This window comes from Mauremys reevesii, linkage group 5, assembly GCF_016161935.1.
Source record: "Mauremys reevesii isolate NIE-2019 linkage group 5, ASM1616193v1, whole genome shotgun sequence".
Taxonomy (NCBI): domain Eukaryota; kingdom Metazoa; phylum Chordata; order Testudines; family Geoemydidae; genus Mauremys; species Mauremys reevesii.
The window spans coordinates 131,313,046-131,331,203 of NC_052627.1; the positions used below are offsets into that span (position 1 = coordinate 131,313,046).

At 45.4% G+C, this 18,158-nt stretch overlaps 1 protein-coding gene and 1 long non-coding RNA gene across 2 annotated transcripts in view; both read right to left on the minus strand.

Moving 5' to 3' along the window:
- Window positions 1-18,158, minus strand: part of LOC120406881 (maestro heat-like repeat-containing protein family member 2A) — a 282,231-nt gene that overhangs the window by 126,825 nt on the left and 137,248 nt on the right. The window lies entirely within an intron of this gene.
- LOC120407107 lies at window positions 4,717-7,287 on the minus strand. Its single transcript, XR_005599793.1, has 3 exons — window positions 7,228-7,287; window positions 6,925-7,027; window positions 4,717-4,951 (listed from the first exon to the last, which is right to left on the minus strand). It is a non-coding gene; the product is annotated as an uncharacterized LOC120407107 (long non-coding RNA).

Genomic DNA, 18,158 nt, shown 5'->3' on the forward strand with positions numbered 1-18,158 from the left:
AATTGGCTTTTAAATGTGTGTGGGTTTATTGAAAACTATTTTGTTGCAAACTGTATTTTAAACTCTCTCTCTGTAAAACATAGGTGGGATTATTTTTTTTAACTATATGGCTGCAAACTGATGGTAATGGTGTGTTTCAAACTAACAGTTTAAAAGACATTTTTTAGTGTGCAAAATGCGTTTTAAACTGGATTTTAAAAGTTGATTTTAAAAGCAGTTTGGTTTTTATTTTGCAAAATGAGGTGTATTTAAAAAGTTTGTGGGTTTGTTGTTTGTTGTTTTAAAATGGTAGAAACAAACTCAAAACTTCTGTTTGTTATACAGCCTGAAGTGGATTATTTTGTTTTAAAGCTATGACTTTTAAGTAGAAAAATACCTAATGAATATTTTATTTTTAAGTTTACAAGACAGTTTCATGTGATTAATAATAATAATAATTAATAGCAGCATCTGCTCCACAAACCTACCCAACACCAGCAGTGTGACAGACCCTGACAAACTCTTTCAGTACCTGTTTTCCCCCAACTATAAGGTTTCATCCTGCAAGATTATCGACGGTGAAACAGCATGAGTGTCTTGGAAAGACCCAAAAGACCAGTACTCTTTCTCTGGAAATACCAGTGTTTTCATAGCCTGTTTCACCACTACTTATGCCCACATAGAACTAAACAACCTGCTAGACAGGTTGCAAGAGCGGTGCCTGTACCATGACACTGACTTGGTGAAATTTGTGAAAAGGGAGGGTGACTGGAATCCTCCTCTGCGGGATTATTTAGGCAAGATCCCGCCAGATCAACACATCACCGAGTTTGTGTCGGCAGGCCCGAAAACATACAGGTATAAGCTGCCGGAAAGAAAGGCCTGCATGAAAGTCAAAGGTATTACCCTGAACGTAGCAAATTGTGAAAAGATCAACTTGGACAGTTTGAAAGATCTAGTTCTGGACTATTGCACGAGACTGTGAGAAAACACGTCCAAAAAGATAGAGGTGCAGCAGCCCTCTATCATAAGGATCAAAAATCAGTGGCAAATAAAGACAAAAACCCTTAAGAGAAGTCATTTCCACCAAGAAGGTCCTAGGAGAAGGGTTTAAAACCCTGCCCTATGGCTTTAAAAATGGATCCGAGGTGGAAACATCCCTTTTCTGCAATTCTTGCGGGGCCTAGCAACTGTGGGAAAAGTTACTTTATAAAAAATGTGTTGGAGAATGCCAAACGAACATTGTCTGTTATGCCTGAGAGTATTGGATAACATGGCTATAAAAATCATTTCAAGATACACATGTCTGGGCTTGTTGAAACATGTTTTAAGCAAGCCTAGATATGCTAAAAATTTAAATTTAGTTTTACAAAATTCATCACCATCCGGTCGTTTTGCACTAAGTCAAAAGATTAAACCCTTGCTACGATGATGTAAGAAAAACACGCAGTGATAGCTGCAGGCGACAGACTGGGGGTCTTGTAATTGTCTATTGTGGAACACATTGTGTGTGGCATTTTTGTTTAAAAATTTCATAATGCTTTTAGGAAACAACACGCTATTCGGGGGGGGGGTGCCCATATGAGTCAAAAAACTCTCCATGGTTACACTTCGCCAGATACAAGGTGAGCCAGTGTTCACCAGGTTGGTTATGTGGATGCATATTGACCACCAAACCTAAGGGTCTCTGAGACAGCTTGCTGCCAGGGAGCCAATCATAAGGGAATTCTTTTTTGTGTAAGGGGTCGTTGATGAGACACGTGAAAGCTGCACGGTGTCCATGTTCACATATAGTCAAGCAGAACATTTCTCCTCTGATTTATCTCTATGACGTTGTCAAAAACCCCATACACGATCATATTGATGGTAACGGTTAGAGCCGTCCCAAAATGTATTTCTGCTCTCAGGTTCCCAGTTTTAAACAGGGAACAGTGATTGGCGCATTCCTGGTCGGGAGGAAACAAGGCAAACAAGGTGTAACCCCATGCAAACTCCTCACGGTTGATTAACAGAGAACAATCTTTCACGTGTTTACCAGCTGTCTGTACCAGATTCATGTATTCTCGCACGCAGTGTTCTGCCTCGAAGTCTGGTTGCAGAGGCTTGGTTACGGAATATTCCACCCACGCCAGCCCCGTACATCCAGGAAGGGCATATCCCACTTGGGCTTTGTAATAGTTCCTGTAGATGGTGGGGTCGCTGTAGTTTTTTAGGATCACCATAATATTTTGCTTTTTAGAAACCTTGCTCTTTCCAGGGAAACAGGTGCACCTTGATGATCACCTCACCAATGCAAAATAAGACGTGTCTGTTCTGATCTGTCTTTATTTTAATGGCAATGGTATCGATGTGGTGTTTTCTGACGGTAATGAGGTTTATCGTAGGTGATGGTGACAAACTTGTTGTTCCTTCCTTGGACAGGGACACAGCGTAACAGGGGAACAGAAAAGTCCCCCACAAATTCGTGTTCTACAATATCTGTGAACAGACACAAGAAATTAAAAGCCCTGTGATGTCTGCTGAGAAGGGGAATTTTTGGATGCTGTGCTTCAGGCCCAAACCTAGAATGTTAGCTAGCTCCCCGCTGATAGAAATCATACAAGTAAAATCGGCGGATTTAAGACTAACTTTTCTACCCCTAGGGTCGTAGTTCATGACCACCTCAGGCGGTGTGGGATGATGAACCACAGTACTGTTCATATGATCCAATAATTCGGGTATGGACGAGTAATAACCTTGTCGTAGGATAAAACTCCATGCCATATCTCCAAAGGTGATTTCAAAAGGGGTGTCTTCGTTGATAGTGTTCTGGCTGTGCGGGTATTGTATTTCCACAAACCTACCTCCCAGGCACTCCGGAGATCCTAGGGCTTAATTAGCAGTATTGTAAAGTTCAAGCTGGTGTTCTGAGGAAAAACTGCAGTGCTGGCATTGCTGGGCAAAGTAATGTAAAACCTGCTGTCGCTCATTTTTCTCTCTCTCTGTCTTTGCAGGAGCAATCTTTTTGTTTGTTTGTTTGTTTTGTTCATGTCTAAATGTCACAGAGTTGAGAAGCTTCCACCCAGCTGTTGAACTTATCGCTCCCCCGAACTATTTCACCAGTAGCTGCTTTTTTCTCCCTTTTCCTTTATCCGCTAGAACTTTTTCAATCCTGTAAATCCTGTCTTGTTTGGGGTTTACCGTACTTTTTGTAATTCTTCAGGGTAAAAAGATCCAGTAACTGTCTCACCCTCATAATCTTTTAATCAGTATACAGGTCTCTGGCTCCTGGTTAAGGCTTCATCCACTATAAATAGCTCATCAGTAAATGTCTGTTCATAACCTTTTTCAAAGGCTCCTGTTTCTTTTAAAACGTATTTGAACCAGTTTGTGTAAAGTGAAAGCATCCGATCTGAAAGCCAAGCTGTTACCTGTCTTCTATTTCAAGTTTTATTATGCTTTTTGGCCACTCGAAAAAGAGGATTACCCCACCAAAGCTCCCAACTTCCCTGGGGATGTAATATATTTTCATTAACAGAGCTGTCTGTGGAGACAGGACTGTTCTTGGTACCGTCTTTTACTAACACAAATATGGAGGGGGATACAGTCATAGGGACACATTTAAATAAGTTTAATTAATTGCCTGGTTTAACACAACCTTCGACAGCCACCTGTAAAAATGGACGCCTTGACCCCTAAAACGAAGGACTCTGAGCTGGTTCATTCTTCTATTTTGTTCTTTTCTGGATTTTCCTCTTGAGAGCTGCATCTCAGACAGGAGCAAAAACAGCTGATGCACGACAGGGCTACCGATGTGTAAGTTCTGAAAGGCCTCTTGAAAGGCATCGTCAAGCTGTTGAGAGATTTTCAGACAAAAAACAGTATAAGCAACCCCCTGCTTGTTCTTAGATTTATGAAATACCAAGTCGATTCCTAACCCCATTATACCCCCATAATTGACCATCGCTTCTTAATCATTCATTTACCTGAGCAACGTCTTTCCCGTTCACCTTGTCCACCAGTGACTCCCCCAAGCCATGATCATCTTCCAACTTTGGGGGGGGTCATCACACTCATCGGGGTTCTTCACAAGGGTTTGGGGTTGGGTCCCAAGGTATCTATTAATGGTCGAGTCAAAGGGCCCTCCTCGGAACTGTAACTGCTATAGCGCTTTATCCATACAAGCCCAAAGATCCTCGGGACTAAAACAAAGTCTGAAGTTCTCTGGGGGGTGGTAAAGGAGTCCATGTCTCCTCTCAGCCTTTCCACAATTCATAAAACACATCTTCTTGGTAAGAGATGGCCTCCTCTGCCCAGCGCTGGGACTTATGAGGTGATGTGCTGCACTCTGATTGGCAGAGGGCATTGGAAGGAGGTCTTAGAGGGGTCACACGACCCTCTTCTGGGAGGTTCACCCCTTCCGAGAACCTACCCTGTTTTGGTCAACTCTCCTCTTGGGGCAGTCCTCTGCAGCTGAAACCCATCGCAATTGGTAAAGGGTGGTGAGAAGAGTTCCTAGAAGGGTCACATGAAGCACTTCCGGATGGGTCACCCCACCCCAGAATTCCCCCCAGTTGGACAAATCTCCTCTTGGAGTGATCCCCAGTGGCTGAAACCCACCCTGATCGGTAGATGGCGGCAGGAGGAGTTCTTAGAGGGGTCACACAAAAGACAGGTCACCTGCCCCGGAACTCCCCCTGATTGGTCAAGTCTTCTCTCGGGGCATTCCTATTGGGGCGAAACCCATCCTGATTGGTAGAGGAAAGTGGGAGGAGTTCTTAGAGGGGTCACATGACACATCTTGCTGCCGGGGTCAAGGGGTGGGGTTAACATTTGATTGATGGTAGGGCCCTTATACCACTGGAGCGCCTTGTTCTGTTTGTCTTCGTTCTGCTTCATTCCTCAAGCACTCCACCAGAATAGATGTCACTTAGGATTTCAGTTGCCACCAGCTGGACAGTGGGACTTGGGTCTTTCTCTAGGACCTGGAGAGCTGAAATTACAGAGGGCATCACGTTAGTGAACAGACTGTCAAATCACAGCTAAGCGTGATCACAGAACCTTGAAGTACCTGAGCAGAATGATCCCATGGAAAATGTGAAACTGGGCTCAGTCCTTCTTTTGGGGTGGAAAATACATGAGAGATGAATAGGCCGCACTTTTCATATAGTCACCTGTGCCTGAACTAGCTCGAGACTTATTACTTCCGAATACCACACTACAGCAGCTCTCCAATACAAACAAAGCTTTAGGGTCCCCCATTGGGTCCCTTCCATGCTCCCAACTGTGGGGAGACCCTGACTCTACCAGAAAGTCATCCACTCTGCTGCAAATGGAAGAAGGTCCATTGTTTCAATAGCTTCCACTTTTCAGTTATTTTCCAGCTCTATTCAGGAGCCACTGCCTGAGCTCAACTAAACCTGGAATTTAACACAGGCCAGGTCCAAGCTGGTTTGCACATGATAGAGGGCACCTACTGGAAGGAAAATTGCTGGTGGGAAATTTGGGGTAGCAGAAAGTGGCTACTTCTCACTTGGGGAGTCCACAGAGAGCCAATAAAGCCCAAAGTGTGGATAGCACTGGCTGGGGAGGGGGCATTGCCAGGACAACCAGGAGATGCACTGACTCATATCACACCTTCTGCAGCTTCCTCCTTCAGGGGAAATTAAGGTTGACTTTCTACGGGGCAAGAGTGAATTTGTCCTTTGATGTGTGGCTGATGCACTTTGCACCAGTGGTATCGGTTACTGCTGCTTGTCAGCTAAATTCCTTTTTAACAACTCACTAATGAGCAGGACTTCAGCTGTATTTATCACTTACACATCAGCAGATGTTTCAGGTCCAGCCATTTCATACGCTGAGTGTCTGTGTGTTCCAGGATGATGCCTAAATACACAATGTCAAATCAACAACAACACCACCACCACCACCTTCCCTTGTTGAGTGCAAAGTGATATTAGCAGCCCCTAGACAGGTCTTTGGGGTCTCCTACTGTGGGCCTAAGGGTGAGCTGTGGGCAAGAGGATGCTAGAGCAGTTTAGAATCCACACTGAAGAGAATGAGAGAGACATTTTTTTAAAAAGAATGTTTACATAAAACCCATTTGCTTGAAACAGTCTGTGCTCCTCTTGCCACTGCAGTCAGTTATTGGAGACATACTAAGATAGTGTCTTGGTCTAGTGGTCTGAGCAAAGGACTGAGGCCAGGAATACGTGAGTTCTAAGCAGGGATCTCACAAGGTGACTGATAGGTGAGCCACAATGCCTGCCTGTCTCACATGGGTGTGCTGGGTCAAAGAGGAGGACCCTAATGCTTCCTTGACAAGGTGCTGTGGCCAGCAAGGTGAAACAGCAGGCGCTATGGGGAGGTGGGCTGCTTGCCTCCCAGTGATGAAGTCACAGTGAGGAGCACTGAACAGCACTGGGTAGGTCTGCACTTTGAGCTAGGGGTATCACTCCCAGTTCAATGGGACGGGCCCACACTAGCTCCGACAGTGCTGGCATTAGCATGTAGCTAAGGCAGCACAAGCAGTGGGAGGAACAGCCACTGTGAGAATGGACTTTGGGGTTTGGATGGGATCATACTTGGGGTGGTTAAACCTCCTGCTGCTCCTGCCATCGCAGCTACTCTCTATTTTTAGCACACAGGGCTAGTGCGGGTGTGTCTCATCAAGCTGGAAATTATACCCCCAGCTCAAAGTGTCACCATGCCCTACGTGACGGTGTCCCAGCCGCTGCTGCGAAATGACTGCACCGTGCTTCCCCTGCAACAATCCTGAAGCCCTTTATAGCAACTAATGAATTCCTCCGACCACCATCCTGGAGAGGTAGGGACATTAACATCTCCATCTATGGCTGGGAAGCTGAGGCACAGAGAGATTAATGGCAGCTCAGTGCTGCACAGTGGGAATTTTTTCTGACTCCCTCAATGGGAATATCAAAAGGGACACTGGGCATCATCTCTCACCAGCTAAGTTGGCGGCAACTGCCCGGATCTCTTCCCAGCTGCAACTGAAGTATGTGATGGTGGTGCTGTACAAGTTCTCCAGCAGCTCTGCATTCTCTTTGGCCTAGAGGAAATCAGGGACACATGAGCTCTCTCTGGCTAGAAGTGCCCTTTGACTGCCAGCACATGTTTTTATGAACCACAGGTAAATAAGGGAAAGAACAGGTGGTTGGGTAGAAGTGGGAAAAATGGGAATATGGGGCAGATTTACATTTCCCATCACCCTCCAGTCAATAATCTCATACGGTTCAACAGCTCACTCACAAGGTGTCTGCAAATGTCCACCTGGAGCTCTTCAGGCTTCAGCTCATCTGTGCCACCAAGGTGCTTATTGATCACATGTTGGAGTCTCTTCAGTCCCAAAAATGGGAAACAGAGGTGAAATGTAGCTCTGCATTCCTGAAAAAGAGCGTCACACCATTGAATTGTTCCCTACCGAGTGCTATGTTCAATCAAAGGGAAATCATCTGTGTGACTGCTCATCTATTCCAGGACAAAAAGGGATTCATCTGGATGTAATTGGCAGAAACATGCAGGAATAGAGGGGAGAGGGGAGAGGGGAGAGGTTCCACTGAAACCTGGAGGTAGCATCAATGTCTTTTGGGAACAGATATACCGATGAAAGCTGCTTCACCAGGCACAGCTGTGGTCTCTCCTCTGTTCTGGGGAGGCAGGGGCCTGGGGTGCAGAGACAGACAGGAACAGAGACCTGTAGGGGTCAGACCCATGACCTATCCTGGATTCTGGTGAAGCAGCCATGGACCAACCTGGCTGGAACTGAATCAGCAGGAGGGCAATGAACTGAGGGGAGAATTTGGGCCTCCATAACAGGCAGGAATAGCAGTGCTCCCCTGGCATTGGGAGGAAGATTCCTTTGGCTTAGTAAATAAGTTACTGTTGGTCTTACCATTGAAACCTTGGGGCTTGGGTCTTGCAGATGCAGCAGAAGTGTGACCCAGCTCTTTCGAACCTGCTTGGCAAAATAGGCCTTCCATTTTTTCTTTGTTAACTGAGCCAGGATGCCAAATAGGACAAAGGCCATTGAGCGAAGAGCATCATCCTCCTACAGCCAAGAAAGAACCACAAGTTGGTAAATAAGGGACAATCCCATCACGCACCTCATACAGCCGTCTCTTCTACGCTAAAGTAGAGTGATTCCAACTACAGCTAGTCGGAAAAACTTTAATTAACCAATTCTTTGTTCGAATTTGCTGATTCATGAAAATATTTTAGAGACAGTTCAATTTTGATGAAATTCCTCCGGAAGCCAGGCAGGGGTCCTTAGAAACCTGCCTGGTGTCTTGCCAGTGCACCCATCCAGCTCCTTGGCAGCCAATCTAGCAGGCTGACTGGGATCATAGGCTTCCACACCCCCAGCTTCGGGGGGAGGGATAGCTCAGTGGCTTGAGCATATGGCCTGCTAACCTCAGGGTTGTGAGTTCAATCCCTGAGGGGGCCATTTGGGGAACTGGGGTAAAAATCTGGGGGTTGGTCCTGCTTTGAGCAGGGGGTTGAACTAGATGACCTTCTAAGGTCCCTTCCAACCCTATGATTCTATGACCCTGGGAGTCCAGGCTTTCAAATTTGCAACTCCCTGGCACCTCTAGCTCCCAGAGTTTCCTGGGTTCCCAGGATAGTCTGAGTGCAGACTGCCCCAGGCCAAGGCTTCCAACAGAGCTAGGTTGAGAATAGTAATTCTGTTTCACAAGGAGTTCTGAAGTTTGGGGGAGGGGTTCCCACAAATAGGAACAAACCCAAAATTTGAAATCTCAAAATTCTCTGCACTACAGAATTATCATTCCAACCCTCTCACATAAAAATGGTATAGAGCAGGCACAACACTCTCTATTGCACTCTGTAACCCCCTTTTCATGGTTATCTAGCTACCTAATCTAGTATTCAGACTTCCTTTGAGGTTCCCAGTGGCAATCAAGAAGAACAGAAGGGTGAGACTGTTGGAGCAGGGATGTCATCCCCATCCTCCTAATGTTCTCCTCCTCCGTAAAACACCTCCCTTCCCTGGGGCCTAAAATCTCTGCACTCTGACATGAGCAATGCCCAGGGAGTCCACATCACACATCGTAAATCGAGTCTAATCAAGATCGGTTGAACTGGATTTGGAGAGTTCTGTTCACATACATCGTCAAAGTAGGTCTGGATCTGTTGGGTGAGGTCTTTGAAGGAAGAACCAATGTCCTTCTCTTTCAGCTCCTTCAGGACTTTGGCCAGTGCTTTCATGCTCTCGCCAATCACTTCAGAACTGGAAGTGTCATTTAAGGCCTTGATCAGTATGTCCAGAAGAAACTTCTTGTGCTTTTTCACCTGTACAAATATATTACATTAAAGAACACTTATCGCTGATCACACTCATAATAAAAGTTTTCTTTAGCAGTTATGAAGCTGTGGGAATTTCATCAACCCTCTCTTCCCCCAGAGACCTATAGCTATATTTCAGACCAGGTGCTAGCTACAATGAGCCAAACTCGGTGCCATAATACACCTGTGTAATCCTATTATTAGATTTCTAGTTACTTAGATTCCGAGGCCAAAAGGGACCATTGTGATTATCCGGTCTGACCTCCTGCATAACATAGAACTTCTCCGAAATAGTCTCTGAACTAGAGTATCTCTCTTAGAAAAACATCCAATCTTGATTTTAAAATTGCTAGTGACCAAAAATCCACCACAACCTTTGGTAAATTGTTCCAATGGTTAATTAAAATTACCATTAAAAATGTCTTATTCCCAGTCTGAATTAATCTAGCTTCCTTTTTCCCCATTGAATCTTGTTATACCATTGTTTGCTAATGTGAAGAACCCATTATCAAAATGTATTCCCCATGTGAGTAGTTATAGACTGCCCTCAAGTCACTCCTTAACCTTCTCTTCGTAAAGCTAAATAGATTGAGCTCCTTGAGTCTATCACTAAAGGTATATTTTCCAATCCTTTGATAATTCTTGTGACTCTTCTCTGAATCCTCTCTAATTTATCAGCATCCTTCTTGAATTGTGGACACCTGATCTGGACACAGTATTCCAGCAGCGCTCACATGAGTGCCATATTCAGAGGAAAATAACTTCTTTACTTTTCTTCAAGATTCCTCTGTTTATGCCTTCAATGATCATTTCAGCCCATTTGGCCACAACCGCATTGGGAGCTTACGCTCAACCGATTATCTGCCATGACTCAAGTGTTTTCAGCGTCATTGCTTCCTGGTATAAAGTTTCCCATCCTGTAAGTATGGCCTGCATTTTTTGTTCCTAGATGTATACATTTACATATGGTCATATTAAAGTGCACATTGTTTGCTTATGCCCAGTTTACCAAAGGATCCAGCTTGCTCTGTATTGACTGCAAAGAGGTTACTAGGGTATGGGAGAGAGCAGAATTTGGCCTAGTGCATTGTGTGCAGCCTCTGTAAACTCTGAACAATTATTTCCCTTGGTTTCTCTACTTATGTTGCATCCTATTCAGTAATCTCTCATACCTTCACAGGCGCCCCATCGACTATATTTCCCAGGCCTCTTACAGCCATCTGACGGACAATGCTGTTTCTATCCTGTGACCTTTCTTCCAAGATGCGTAAGACAATCTTAAGCAACTTCTTCTCCCTGAGCATGGGATCACTCATTAGCTGAAATAAAATCAACATGTCCATTAGACCCAATATGATCATTAAGATTGGGAATAGAATTTGAGCAGACATGGAATACACGAAAACAAGGAGTCCTCCTACAGCCACAATCTTGTAGATACAGACTAATATGGCTACCCCTCTGATACTTGGCACATAACAGGTAATTTTATCATTCCACACAAATGAGAAATGTCTTAAAACATGGAGCCTTCCTTTGGGCACTATAATAGGGATCCACTCACCTTTGAGAGCCTCTTAGTGGCTAGGTCTGGTACCACAGTCCTTTCTCACCCCTGGTACACCCTGCTAGCCGACCTCAGTGAGTCTTCTGTGGCTCAGGCCTCTGGCTAAGTCCCAAAGGCTAAATAAACCCTTCTGGGCTAGTCAAGAACAGTCCCATTGCTCTCACTAGGGTCTCCAGCCCCAACTCTGGGTCCTTGAAATTCTGCCCTTTGTTCAACTCTCCGTAAGCATTGTCCCCTTCCTGGGGCTTATGCCACTGTAAGTGGTAGGGGAACCAGGGCCTGCCCATAACTCTGGCTTCCAAACCATGGACCCTGTAAATAGTAGCTAGGTACCGCTTGATTTCAGTTCATTGTTGCTTCTTCCTACCGGCCACTTTAGCTTCACCCTCACCTCAAGGTTCAAGTTCTTAAGGACTCTCTTCCTGCAAACCCAACTTAAGCAAATGCTGCCAGAATCAAACTCTGGCAATCCCCTGAATTTCTGCAGCCAGAGAGCAGCACCCTTTCTTGCCCCTCCAGTTCCTGGCAGGAACTGACCTGCTAAGGCCCTGCAGCATCTTTTAGCTGAGCTTGATGGGCTCTGATTGGCTGCTTTCATGAAGCCTCTATAGACAGCCCCAGATTTGTGGCTCTTTTCCTGGGGCAGGGGCAGTAGGACCATGAGGCCTCTTGTAAGGAGCCTCAAAGCCCAGGAACAGCCCATCCCAGGCACAGATCGATTGTTTTTCTTAGAACCAGATGAGCCCCTAAGATAGTTACTTAGCGTAAGTGGGAAATATGATGCAGATGTTAGAGGAGGGCTGTAGAAAGGGAGGATGGTCCAGCAGTTATCACACTAGCCTAGGACTTGGGAGACCCAGCTTCAATTTCCTGCTCCCTCAAAGACTTCCTGGGTGACCTTGGGCAAATCTCTTAGCCCTTCTGCGCATCAGCTCCCTGCCTGTAAAATAGGAATAAAAGTGCTTCCCTACCTCCCAGGAGTGTTGTGGGGACACATACATACATTAATGAGTTTTGAGGTACTCAGATACTACAGTCATGAGAACCTACAATAGTTGTGAATGTATTTGTATGTTGCTTGTTTTATAGTATTAGGACACTAGGTTCATTCCGAAGATCTGCTGAGTGAAACCAAAATCAGGAGCTGTTGGTTAGTATCAGCACTAGGACTTGGCAGAAGAGGTCCAGTACTTCAAACTCTGTCTGTATCTCTCTCATCCAGCGCCTGTGGTTGTGTAGCTAGTATAGGCAATGGCAGCAATACAAATATCAGAGAGAATGACTCCGAAAGGTAGAATGAAGCTCCTTGTCAGGTTTCCATATAAAGGGGGACCCAGTCTACTATCTAAAATGACAGTTACTCCTATGAACTGAACTGTACAACTCCCTAAAAGAAAGGCAAACAGACAATTGTCTAATGGTGAAACTGCTCTTCGGAGCCCTGTGTCTTACCTGGGCAAGGAAAGCTGTGCTGGTGACTCGGAAGTTTTCCATTGGGGAATTCACCCAGGGGAGGAGGCTCTGGATGATCTCAGGTGTTACTAGTCCAGATCTTAGCAGAACACTGGAAGGCAAAAGAAACCGCTTATGGGGTCGATTGCACACTTCAAAAACTCAGCTGCTCTGAGCAGACAGCTCTGATATCTATGGGTGAGAGATGTGTGTTTCCACCCAGGGCGCCCCACACAAAGCTATAAACTGGAGGTTCCCTCTCAGCCACTCTATTTGCTACTGATTCCCAAGGATAAAATGATGCCTCCAAGATCTCTTACCTCACCAGCAGGCACACTCCCTCATGGTGAGTCTGGGGGTTTTCAAGCAGAATCCATGCTTTCTGCTTCCCAAGCACTCTCACCAGTCTCTCATTCCCAACTTTGAAAAGCAGAGATTCTAACGCTTGGACAGAAAACCTGGGGAAAGAGAGGCACAGAACTGCAGCAATCAGTAGAAAAGTGCAGCCTGAACAGAGTCAGGAAGCCCAGGTTACTTGTCAGGTCTGCTGTTCATTGACAGTTCATCCATTGGCAATATCCTGGATACCAGTGTCCCTGGAAGGACTTGATGCCAGGAGGTAAGTTTCTATCTCATACATCTCATATAACTAGTTTTGCTAGGGACAAAATTTTGCAGTCATTTTTCACTTTCTGCAAGGAGTATGGGCACTAGCAGAGTACAAGGATATAGAAAAGATACATGATCAGGACCCAAAAACTGGGGGCATAGAGTGTGGTGATCACTAGTGGATATTTTGGGGTCGTATCTCCAGATATGATGTGACAGAGTGCTGAGGGTTTGCACTTGAGTCAGCACTCTGGTCACTATTAGTACTAATTCAGTTCCTTACAGAAAGCCTAATTGGACAGAGGTGTAGCTGATTACGAGGTCAGATTGGGGCTAGTGAGTCAAGGAACCAATCATTCCATTAACAGGGAAACTGTATAAAAGGACATGTGCAGGAGCCCTTTGAGGGGAACAGACAGAGAAAGAAACTTGGGTGACTAGATATCCCGATATTTGGGGCTTCATCTTATACATGTGCCTATTACTCCCAACTCCCTGTCCTGATTTTTCCACACTTTCTGTTTCTCTTTGGGTGACCAGACAGCAAGACAAAAAGCTGGAAGAGCCTGACAAACTGAGCTCTCTGAGTGGAAACAGCTTACCCCCCATTTTGGAGAAGAGTTTAGAAAGTTGAGATACAAGATAAAAAGGTGCTATGTATTGGTAGGGGGATTAAATAGACTACACGTTGGTGTTTATAAGCAAGAAAGTCTCAACGTGGTCTGCGTTTGTAGAAGCTGTGGGGTTGCAACACCCCTCTCTGTCACATCAGGTGGCTCATCAGGGATTTCCCTGTTATCTATGCAAATGGAGAGCCTGCTGGAGAAGCCGGGGTAGAGGTTTGGCAGTCTGGGTGATGGAGGGAACACACTGAAATGAGTGGTGAAGCAGCAAAGAGAAGTATAGAACAGGGGTTCTCAACCTTTCTGTTTCTGAGCCTCCTCTCACCTCAACAAGCTATAAATACTCCATGGCCCAGTCCCAGCCCTCTGCACTGCCAGGCATCAGTTTGGGGCTCCTGGCTCTGGATTTTAACTCCACAGGGTGCAGCAGCTCGGGGCTTTAGTGCAGGTGCTGGGCTCAGAGCTTCAGCTTTCTGCCCTAAGCCCCAGCTAGTCTACTGCCAGCCCTGCTTGGCAGACCCCCTAAAACCGGCCCGGTTGAGAACTGCTGGTGTAGAAGACCCCACCAACTTTCCAACAATCCCACCAGGCAGAAAAACAGCCTTTGCTTGACTGTTATGTTTAACAGAAAAAGAGACTTAAGGAATTTATACGGGAGCAAGCCCAGTTCTGGAAACAACTCCCACAAAGTCTGGCGAGTCCTGTTACAGGAAATGGAAACCAGGCACAGGAGATCAGACTCTGTAAAATGGGACCTGCGAACAACCCTGATCTGGTTTTGGTTACTCTTAAAGGAGCAGCGGTGAGACCTCATAGGGACAGAACAATGTGGGCCTTTCGACTGACACCCCATTTAACTGGGGAAGCACATATATGGCTCTTAGTGATTAGCGGGCAAGAGATTAGGACGTGATTAAGGCAGCCATGCTGGATGAGGTGGGGCCTGTCCACAGAAAACTACTGCCAGAAATGGAGAGTTGAAAGATGGATTGAGGGATTATGCCTCTGTGCATTTGGATAGAAATTGAAAGATTGCGCCACTCACTGGTAAGGCCAGGTACTCAAACTGGGGGGGGGAGATCATGGACTGCATGATTCTGGACGTTTCTTCAGAGTTTCCCTGAGCATACCTGAGTATAGGTTATCCCAGAGGTAGGATCAAAACTGAATATGTACATGGGGACAATACATTTTGCCCAATGGCAGAGGTGACTCTGGAAATCAAGGGGAAGTTTAGGCAGAAACATGTAGGGGTAGTGGATGGATTGCCCCACTGCCTTCTCCTGGGCATGGACTGGGATCCCTTTCTGACAGGGACACCAAGGCATGTGTGGAGGCCCAGGAGGGTGGAAGTAAAACCTGCAGGGCCAGGTAAAGAGGAAATATATGTAAAGGGGCTGGAGGAACCTAGACACAAAAGTACAAGCCACAGAGAAGGTGAGGATGGAGAAGTCCCCTGAGAGACAAGCGGGAGGAGAAAGAAAACAAAAGTCAAGAGTAAAGATGACTTAAGATCATCCATTGGGGTCAAACAGTCAGAGCCCTTACCACCAGGATCTCAGGAGCAGGCATCCTAGAACACTTTGGAGGGACTCAGAGCAGTCTGTGTTCATGGAAGAGGCTGGGGCACAGCATACCACCCGTCACATAGAGGTATCTAAAATGGGCCTGCGCATAGGCCAACAGCATGAGCAGAATATACACTTGTGTCTGCAACACCAGAATTCACATAGCTAGGTACCCATCCATGGGAACAAATTCAAGTTTTGTGGACAAAACTTAGGCACCCATGCTTGAAAACCTGAGTCACTGTGGCCACCATAAGATCAGCCTTACTGAGTCAGTCCAATGGTCCATCTAGTCCAGTATACTGTCTTCCAACAGTGGTCAATGCCAGCTTCTTCAGAAGAAATGAACAGAACAGGGCAATCATGAAGTGATCCAATCTCTGTTGTCCAGACTCAGCTTCTGGTGGTCAGAGGCCTAAGGACACCCAGAGCTTGGGGTTGCATCCCTGACCATCTTGCCTAATAGCCGCTGATGGACCTGTCCTCCATGAACTTATCTAATTCTTTTTTTAAACCCAGTTATACTTTTGGCCTTCACACCATCCCTTGGCAATGAGTTCCACAGGTTGACCATGTGTTGTGTGAAGTCGTACTTCCTTATGTTTATTTTATACTCGCTGCCCATCCGTGAACAGAGTTTAGATCCTGGTTTCCTAGGAAAAGTCAGAGACATTATAAAACCAGGAAGTCTGTAATTTGAGCACCTTGTTGGCATGGAGTAAAGAAACACAACAATAATAGAAACTGTTGTGAGATTGGTGGGAAATGTACATTAATGGGCTACCAGAGTTGAAGCCCACTGATGACTCAGGAATATCTTAGTGTTAACTGGTGAGGGGCACAGAGTGGGTGCTGAGGGGTGTGGTATGTACATTCTAGTTCACTAAAAGATTGCCATACGAGTCTCAAATAAAAGCTCATGTCACCAATATCATTGTGAAACACAACTACAGATGCTGTGTAAAGAGCCATGTCTATGCATTGAAAATTACATTCTTATAATCTGTGTCTAGGGACTAGTCACCAGGAAAGGTGAAAAAATGGTTTTCTTTCGGGCAAGAAATGTTTCTCCATCTGTTTGTTTACATGTAAATTAAGCATGTAGGGTACACATTCGGTTCAGAAGGACTGTGAACTTCAAAGAAAGAAAAGTAACAGGAAGTAGACAGGGGGTGGGGACCCAATTTTGGGGTACACCTCAAAGGTTTGCTCTAGTATATTTGGGGGACAAAGAAGACACCCAGGCATCTTTCACTTAGGAAGTAGATGGACAGCGAGACAGACAGCGGGGTCGCTATCAGGCTTGGTTGAGAACGTTGAGTGAGAAACATCTTTAGACAGGTTAACCTGTTGGTTAAGTTTAGTCTCTAGGAGCATGTTATGATTTCATTATACATGTAACCATTTTTGGCTTGCATTCTTACTCACTATCACTGGAATCTCTGTTCTTTGATCATCTCTGCTCTTGTTTGCACTATAAATATATCTAAGTGCTGTGTGTTTTGCATTATAGAGTATAAGTAATAAAGTATAGAGTCTAAAGTAGAAGTAATAAACTGGTGTGTACTGTTCCATTGGGAACAGCAGGCCTGGTAATTCTGTGAGTGTTCAGTGGATAAAGGTCTGGACACTATACGGAATGGTCAGAAGACTCGGGGGTTGGTGTGTGCCTATCATTAACCTGTACAAAGAGACGGGGGTCTGAGGAGGCCTGGATGGCAGTGCTTGTTTTGCCAGAGCCTGGTCATTTTAGGGAACTGACCCACAGCAGACACAGACAAGACTTCCTCACTCTAAGGGCAGGCGATAGTAAGGTGCCTCATAACCTGGAAATTCCTGGGGAGTGTCACACAACTCTATTGGAATTCTCTTTGTTTCTCTGCCTTACCAGCAAGGGTTGCCCTCAGTATGTTGTCGGTCTTTTCGGAATAGTCTCCGGCTTCTTATCACTGGCAAAGGCATCTTTTGTCCTAAGGTTCGGCTGACCTGCTGCAGGAGAACAGGAAACAGCTCTGGGAGCAGCTCCTGCACAGCTTCGCTTGACTGCAGTGATGACACCACCTCAAAGATGGCACATGTTGCCTGAAAGGAGAGCATGGTAAAAATGAGATCTCCTCCCAACACCAAAAAAAAAAAAAAGCAAACAGGATGTTAGGAATCATTAAAAGGGATAGAGAATAAGACTGAGAATATATTATTGCCCTTATATAAATCCATGGTACGCCCACATCTCGAATACTGTGTACAGATGTGGTCTCTCACCTCAAAAGATATTCTAGCACTAGAAAGGTTCAGAAAAACCAACTAAAATGATTAGGGGTTTAGAGAAGGTCCCATATGAGGAAAGATTAAAGAGGCTAGGACTCTTCAGTTTGGAAAAGAGAAAGACTAAGGGGGACATGAGAGAGGTATATAAAATCATGAGTGATGTTGAGAAAGTGGATAAGGAAAAGTTATTTACTTATTCCCATAATACAAGAACTAGGGGTCACCAAATGAAATTAATAGGCAGCAGGTTTAAAACAAATAAAAGGAAGTTCTTCTTCACGCAGCACACAGTCAACTTGTGGAACTCCTTACCTGAGGAGGTTGTGAAGGCTAGGACTATAACAATGTTTAAAAGGGGACTGGATAAATTCATGGTGGCTAAGTCCATAAATGGCTATTAGCCAGGATGGGTAAGAATGGTGTCCCTAGCCTCTGTTCGTCAGAGGATGGAGATGGATGGCAGGAGAGAGATCACTTGATCATTGCCTGTTAGGTTCACTCCCTCAGGGGCACCTGGCATTGGCCACTGTCGGTAGACACATACTGGGCTAGATGGACCTTTGGTCTGACCCGGTACGGCCTTTCTTATGTTCTTATGTTCATCACACCCTCTCTCCCCTTCTGATATCTGCTGTACTGAATTCTCACTTCTGCCAGTAACTTGAATGACTGCGAGCAACTCCCTTAACTCGTGGCTCAGTTTCCCACATCTATAAAAATGTGTATGACCTACCAAGGCATGTTGTGAGTCCTCAGGAATATTTGCAAAGCACTGTGAGAAACCTGGTTCAA